Source organism: Triticum aestivum, chromosome 2B (genome assembly GCF_018294505.1).
Source record: "Triticum aestivum cultivar Chinese Spring chromosome 2B, IWGSC CS RefSeq v2.1, whole genome shotgun sequence".
Lineage (NCBI taxonomy): Eukaryota > Viridiplantae > Streptophyta > Magnoliopsida > Poales > Poaceae > Triticum > Triticum aestivum.
Window position 1 is genome coordinate 259,086,711 of NC_057798.1, and position 8,940 is coordinate 259,095,650.

Genomic DNA, 8,940 nt, shown 5'->3' on the forward strand with positions numbered 1-8,940 from the left:
GGGTCACAGCACTGCGGGCTCCCTCGCTCTGGCTGCCGCCATCGCTCGCTCGCCCGCGACGGCTGCCTCCAGCGGTAGGAAGTGGGTCGGCTTGGGGCTGGGTCGGTCGGGGGCGCGTCGCGCCTTATAAGGGGGCGAGGGTAACAGAATATTATTCTATTACTAGTAACAAAATAGTCCAGCCCTATATATATATATATATATATATATATATAGAGAGAGAGAGAGAGAGAGAGAAAATCCATCCTACTACCTAGGGGTAGTTATCCCACGTGTCTCATATACTACCATATGATATTCTATATGCTACTTTATCATTATAAGTATGTTCATATCCTATATACCTAAGAGATTGATCCACACTAACCTATTTATCTTAACATGCAAGCATGCCACATCACCATACAATTATAGATGGGATAAGGCCTGCCATAACATGCAACCATGCATGATAAAGACCCACCACCACATGCAACAGGAAAATAATTATCATTCTATTGTTCAACTTATATTCAATAAATATTTTATCACATATAATAAGTCATATGCATTTTTAATTTTGGTTCATGTGTTGTTAATCTAAAAATTTATATTCCACACAACCTAATCTTATTGAAATATATTGCAATGAATTCCCGCAGCACCGCGTGGTGCATCATAAGATAATCCAAAGTGAGTAACATGAAAAATTTACAAGCTGGCCCATAATTTTTATTATATTTGTGAAATACGCATATATTTGTACGTGAAATGATGTGTACTAAAAATACAATGCATACTAAATAAAAAGTACTACATATAGTACCTAAACATTCTTATATACTACATGCTACGCGTACATACTCTCCTATTTGGTAGATACTACATACAACATACAAATCTCAGGTGGTGATAACTATCTCTGGTGGTAGATAAAATATGTCCTATATATATATAGGGAAAATGCATCCTACTACCGGGTGTAGTTACACCCATTTCTCATATACTACCATGTGGTAGTATATACTCTACTTTATTATTTTTAGTATGTTCATATACTATATCTAAGATACTCCAAAGCGAGTTATGTGAAAAAATTGCATATGAGCCCATTTTTTATAATATTTGTGAACTACGTACATATTTGTACATAAAAAGGAGTATGCTCAAAATATACTACATACTACATAAAAATAGTATATATACTACTTAAACATTCTTACATACTACATACTATGCGTACATACTCTTCGATATAATAGATACTACCTAGAACGTATGAAACAAAAGTGGGAGTAACTACACCCGGTAGTATATATATAACTTTTAGGTAGTATTTACCAAAAAAATCATACTCTTTTTTACATACAAATGTGTATGTATTTCATAGATATTGTAAAATTATGGGCCCACTTATAATTTTTTTCATGTAGTTTTCTTTGGAGTATTTTATATATTGTATATGGACATATTATAAATGATAAAGTAGGGACGCGGCGTGTTGGCTGATACGACTCCAACGTATCTATAATTTTTGATTGGTCCATGTTGTTTTATTATCAATTTTGGATGTTTTATAATCATTTTATATCATTTTTTGGTACTAACCTATTGACAAAGTGCCAAGTGCCAGTTGCTGTTTTTTCCATGTTTTTTAAATAGCAGGAAATCAATATCAAACGGAGTCCAAATGCCACGAAACTTCACGATGATTTTTTATGGGCCAGAAGGAAGGCAATGGGCCCTGGTTGCACCTAGGGGGTGCCCTGGTGGGTTGTGCCCAACTCGGGTGCCCCCCAGACCGCCTCTTTCCTCTATAAATACCACAATATTCAGAAACCCTAGAACAAGCGTCGAAATATTCATCCAGCGGACGTAGAGTCCAGAACCACCAGATCCAATCTAGACACCATCACGGAGGGGTTCACCACTTTCATTGGTGCCTCTCGGATGATGCGTGAGTAGTCCTTTGTAGACCTTCGGGTCCGTAGTTAGTAGCTAGATGGCTTTCTCTCTCTCTCTCGCTGGATTCTCAATACAATGGTCTCTTGGAGATCCATATGATGTAACTCTTTGGCGGTGTGTTTGTTGGGATCTGATGAACTTTGAGTTATGATCAGTCATATCTTTTTATATCTATGAAAGTTATTTGAGTTTCTTTGATCTCTTATATGCATGATCTCTTATAGCCTCGTATTTCTTCTTCGATATTTGGGTTTTGTTTGGCCAACTTGATCTATTTATCTTGCAACGAGAAGAGGTGCCCGGTAGTGGGTTCGATCTTATGGTGCTCGATCCCAGTGACAGAAGGGGAAACGACACGTACGTATCGTTGCTACTAAGGATAAAAAGATGAGATCTATATCTACCGCCATATAGATAAACGGATCTTGTCTACATCATGTCATCGTTCTTATTGCATTACTCCGTTTTTCCATGAACTTAATACACTAGATGCATGCTGGATAGCGGTCGATGTGTGGAGTAATAGTAGTAGATGCAGGCAGGAGTCGGTCTACTGATCTTGGACATGATGCCTATGTAAGGATCATTGCCTGGATATCGTCATAATTATTTGAAGTTCTATCAATTGCTCAACAGTAATTTGTTTACCCACCGTTTGCTATTTTTCTCGAGAGAAGCCACTAGTGAAACCTACGGCCCTCTGGTCTTCTTTCTCATATATCTGCCTTGCGATCTACTTTTTCATTGCATTTTTATTCAGGTCTAATAAACCAAAAAATACAAAAATACATTGCTGCACTTTATTCATTTGCTATCTATTATTTCAATCTACTACAATTTACCTCACATCCGCTTGCCAATTTCTGGCATCGTTACCCGAAAGGGATCGACAACCCCTTTAACACGTCGGGTTGCGAGGTGTTGTTATTTGTGTGCTGGTGCTGTTTACGTTATGTTGCTTGGTTCTCCTACTGGTTTGATACCTTGGTTTCATAACTGAGGGAAATACTCTACCATCGCTGTGCTACATCATCCCTCCCTCTCCGGGGAAATACCGGTGTGGTTCCAACTACCATCAAGGAGAATTTCCGACGCCGTTGCCGGGGAGGATCAAGTGAAGATAGTCTCCCGGCCACGTGCCATTTCTGACGCCGTTGCCGGGGAGGATCTTCAACATAACCAGGTTCCTAATCACAAATCTCATCTCCTTGCAATTTACATTATTTGCCATTTGCCTCTTGTTTTCCTCTCCCCCACTTCACAAAAATTTGCCATTTTATTCGCCTCTCTTTTTCCGTTCGTCATTTTCTTGCCGGATCTATTTTTGTGTGCTTGCTTGTTTGCATAGTCATGATGCCTCAAAGAAAATTTTATGATGTTCCTTACCCCAATATTTTGCTTGAAATTGAGAAAAGTACTAAGGAGTATATGACTACACAATTTGAGCATAATAAGTATTTTACTAAAGAACTCAAGGAACACTCTGTTGTGCTAGATGCTATCACAAAACAACTTGATGATATTAGTAGAGAAGTTTGTAATCTTCAATCTAAGTATGCTTTTGCTGAAAGTTTGTTAGGAAAAATATTTGATGCACAAGCTACCTTAGTAAATCAAATGGCTGCTAAACCAATCTCTTTGGAGGATAAAAGTGATGAAGATCTCAAAATGATTGGTGTTTCTTCTATTGATTCCTTGCTTAGTAAAGTTAAGAATGATGAAAAAGGGACTGGAGAAGAGTCAACTTTAGGTAGAAGGCATCCCAATATTTTGGAGGGTCAAAATCTTGTTGAGAAAATTGATTAAAGTGGGTTTGGAGAGGTCAAAACTTTAGCTAGTGATGTACCCACTCCTTTGGATTACGAAGACTTTAATTATGATAGTTGCTCTTTGATTGATTGTATTTATTTGTTGCAATCCATGATAAATTCACCCCATGCTTATGAACAAAACAAAGCTTTTACTAAACATATTGTTGATGCTATGATGAAAGCTTTGGAAGAAAAGTTGGAATTAGAAGTTTCAATTCCTAGAAAATTGCATGATGAATGGGAACCTACCATCAAATTCAAGATTAAAAATTATGAGTGTTTTGCTTTGTGTGACTTGGGTGCTAGTGTTTCTACAATTCCGAAATCTTTATGTGATGTGCTTGGTCTTACTAATCTTGAAGAATGCTCTATGAATTTGAACTTGGCGGATTCTAATATTAAAAAGCCTATGGGAAGAATTAATGATGTTCTTATTCTTGCAAATAGATATTATGTGCCCATAGATTTTATTGTTCTTGATATTGATTGCAATCCGTCTTGTCCAATTATTTTTGGTAGACCGTTTTTACGCACTATCGGTGTCGTGATTGATATGAAAGAAGGCAATATTAAGTTCCAATTTCCTTTGAGGAAGGGTATGGAAAACTTTCCTAGAACTAGAATTAATCCACCTTATGAATCAATCATGAGGGCATCTTATGGATCTCCAACCAAAGATGACAAAACTTAGATCCTTGCTTTATGCCTAGCTAAGGGCGTAAAACTATAGCGCTTGCTGGGAGGCAACTCAACAAATAAAATTTATTTTTGCTTTTTGCTTTCTGTTCTTGAGTGTTTACACAATTATGCTACTGTTATGATTGTGTTTTTATGTTTTAATTAGTGTTTTAGCTAAGTAGAACCGATAGAATCTTCTTGGGTGATAGTTGTTTGATCTTGCTGAAAAAGACAGAACTTTGTGCTCACGAAATTAATTCTCATTTTTATTAAGAAAAAGCTTTTTCCCTAATTCTTTTTGCAGAAGATTAATATATAAATTTCTCAGGTATTCCTATTTTTTCAGAATTTTTGGAGTTCCAGAAGTATTTGTTTAAATCAGATTGCTACAGACTATTCTGTTTTGACAGATTCTGTTTTCTTTTTGTTGTGTGCTTATTTTGATGGCTCTATAGTTTTCTTTGATGAGTTTTGGCCATAGAAAAGTTGGAATACAATATATATAATACAAAAAAATATGAATTGGTTTGATACAGCACTTATAGTCAGGGCCGGCCCTGGGGTATGGTCGGAGAGGCGGCGGCCTAGGGCCCATGCCTGCGAGGGGCCCATGATCGGGTATATATGTAGTACAAATAAAATAGATAGGAAAAAATTACAGGGAAAAAGAACGAGATGGGCTAGGCCCAGTTCACTTAGCCTGTTATTTAGCGATATACGTGAAGTACGCTAGGCACAGACGCACGCGACCATGCGTGAACCAATGGATCGCTTCCTTCGTCTTCCTCCGTTCGCGCCGCTCAACCGTCGCTCGGCTCGATCGCCACTGTTCTTGAATCCCTGTGCACAGTCACCCCGTCAGGCATGTGTGCACCGTCCGGCGTCCGTCGTGCCAGCGACGCGTCTATTAGCCGCCCGGCATCCGCGAGACCGAGAGTAGGCTGTACGTATTAATTTATCCATCCCCAAGACCACAACCCTAATTTTCATTGTACATGATTTGGGTTTTATTGTATAAGTTTCCAATTTTTTGCATCCTCTTTTCTTCATAATTTTAGGACATTAGCCTGGCTTACAATGTTGAGTAAGAAGCATTTGTCGGGTGCTCACAATGGGGAAAAATAAAAGAAAGCGATCTGAAAATGAATCAGAGAAGGGTTCTTGAGAAGGATATCTTGGACAATGTTGATATTGATATTGTCCTTAATGACTTTGCATCAAGAAACATCCGAAAATACTTTTTTGTGAAGTACTAAAGCATTATTGTTGTCGGTGGAGTTAGCTGAATTGGTTCTTATTGAGGTAACCATGTCATGTCAGTATTTATGTTGTAATATGGCATTGCCAACAATTATTATATATAGGCAAATCTCGTACTAAAGATGTATGGTTGAATGTTTAGTATATATTTGTTCATTTGAATACTTCACAAAAAAGTTATATGTATTATCCAAATGAAGTTATATATATATATATATATATATATATATATATATATATATATGTATCACACACACATATATGTATGGTCTTAGGAAACAGGGGCCCATACCGTCCAGTTCGCCCTAGGGCCTTCCGAAACATAGGGCCAACCCTGCTTATAGTAGTGGTTTATTTACTTACACTAAAGGATCTCATGAAGGTTTTGTTGAGTTTTGTGTGATTGAAGTTTTCAAGTTTTGGGTTATCTTACGATGGATGAAGGAAGGATGTAAGAGCCTAAGCTTGGGGATGCCCCGGCATCCCAAGCTATTATCCAAGAATGAGCAACCAACTAAGCTTGGGGATGCCCCGAGTGGCATCCCCGCTTTCTTCCAACAACTATCAGTATTTTACTCGAGGCTATATTTTTATTCGTCACATGATATGTGTTTTGCTTGGAGCGTCTTGTGTGATATGTGTCTTTGCTTGTTTTATTTTGTGTTTTAGGTCATCAATCCTTGCTGGACACACCTTTTGAGGGAGCCAAAATTATATCATGACTTGTTAGAATTGCTCTCTATGCTTCACTTAAATCTTTTCTGAGCTAGGACTTGCTCTAGTACTTCACTTATATCTTTTTGAGCACGGTGTGCTTTGTTATTTTTGAAGAAATGATCTCTTGCGTCACTTAGATTTATTTGTCAGTTAGTAAAATTTTGAAGAAATTCTCTCTTGCTTCACTTAAATTATTTTGAGAGAAAGAAAATTTGTTATGCTCATGATCTTCACTTATATTTGTTTGAGATTATGAAAAGCAACACATGAAAATTAGTCCCAAAGTCATAGATATCCCAGAAGGATAAAACAAATAAAAATGTCATGAAGATCATTGGACAAAACAAACTTGATTCTTAGTAATAGTTTTGAGATATGATGATGTGATATGTGAGTTATGTTGATGAGTAATTGTGCTCTAGTAAGAATATTGGTGTTAAGGTTTGTGATTCCCTATGCATGCACGAAAGTCAATAATCATGCAATGAAAATTATATCCTACTTGTGGTGCATCATTCGATGTTAATTATGCTTAATGCTTGCTTATGAGATTATTCGTTTCTTGGTTGGTCTCTTCCCAATCTTTTGCTAGCCTTCATTTTGCACTAAGTATAACCTCTACTTGTGCATCCAAAATCCTTTAAACCAGTTTTGCCACATGAGTCCACTATATCTACCTATATGCGGTATTATTTTGCCATTCTAAGCAAATTTGCATGTGCCATCTCTAATTTTCAAAAATGAAATTCTCCTTTGTGTGTTTGTTTCGCTCGCGGAACGGTAACGGGTGGCTAATATTTTCTATGCTAGATGTGTTATTCTCAAGATGAGTGTTTATTCACTTGTCATTGCACGAGAGTAAAGGCAAAGGTTTTAGGGATGCCCAGTCTTGAAATGCAAAAACATATTTACTTTATGTTGTCAAATAATAAATTCCTTGGAAAGTGTTGGCATGGAGGGCACCCGTGGATACGGTGAAAGAATGGTGGAAAAAGGAATAAACTTTATTTTCTGTTTGGGAACCACCTATGGCATATTTAGCATGGTAAGTGTTCGTAGCTCTGACTCATTTTCGTTGGTGGGATGGGTACACCTCCCAAAATGTTTTTATCTCTAATTTTTCGCTTTGAGCTCTGGCACCTCTACAAATCCCAACTTTCCTATGCGAAGGGCCTTTCTTTTTTACTTTATGCAATTTTTATTTTGAAATTTGAGTCTCCATCTTCTCTCATAAAAAGCACCAACTAGGAGGCAATATGATCGTGCTCAAGTATTGGGTGTAGTTAATATTCGAGTGTGTTTCATGAATGGATCAATGTATGAGCATGATGGGCAGGGATAACTTATTTTAGTGTTGATATTTTGAAAGGCATGGTTGCTTGTTGATATGCTTGAGTATCTAAATTATTATGTCAAAACTAGACTATTGCTTTGAATCACATAAAAGTCCAAATGTCCATGCTATAAAGAAAAGAAAATGTTCTGACTTGATGAACAACACTCCACATTAAAAAAATTGTTTTTATCACTTACCTACTCGAGGACGAGTAGGAGTTAAGATTGGGGATGCTAATACGTCTCCAACTTATCTATAATTTTTTATTGTTCCATTCTGTTTTATTATCAATCTTGGATGTTTTATAATCATTTTATAGTCATTTTATATCATTTTTGGTACTAATATATTGACAAAGTGCCAAGTGCCCGTTGTTGTTTTTCCATGTTTTTTACATCATAGGAAATCAATATCAAACGGAGTCCAAATGCCACGAAACTTCACGATGATTTCTATGGGCCAGAAGGAAGGCAATGGGCCCTGGTTGCATCTAGGGGGTGCCCCGAGGGGGGCACAACCCACCAGGGCACGCCAGGAGGCCCAGGCGTGTCCTGGTGGGTTGTGCCCACCTCGTGTGCCCCCCGGACCGCCTCTTTGCTCTATAAATACCACAATATTCTAGAAACCCTAGAACAAGCATCAAAATATTCATCCAGCCGCCGCAGAGTCCAGAACCACCAGATCCAATCTAGACACCATCACGGAGGGGTTCACCACTTCCAATGGTGCCTCTCTGATGATGCGTGAGTAGTCATTTGTAGACCTTCGGGTCCGTTAGTAGCTAGATGGCTTTCTCTCTCTCTCTCTCTCTCGCTGGATTCTCAATACAATGGTCTCTTGGAGATCCATATGATGTAACTCTTTTGCGGTGTGTTTGTTGGGATCTTATGAACTTTGAGTTTATGATCAGTCATATCTCTTTTATATCCATGAAAGTTATTTGAGTTTCTTTGATCTCTTATATGCATGATCTCTTATATCCTCGTATTTCTTCTCTGATATTTGGGTTTTGTTTGGCCAACTTGATCTATTTATCTTGCAACGGGAAGAGGTGCCCGGTAGTGGGTTCGGTCTTACAGTGCTCGATCCCAGTGACAGAAGGGGAAACGACGCGTATGTATCATTGCTACTAAGGATAAAAAGATGAGATCTATATCTACCGCCACATAGATAAACGGATCTTGACTACATCAG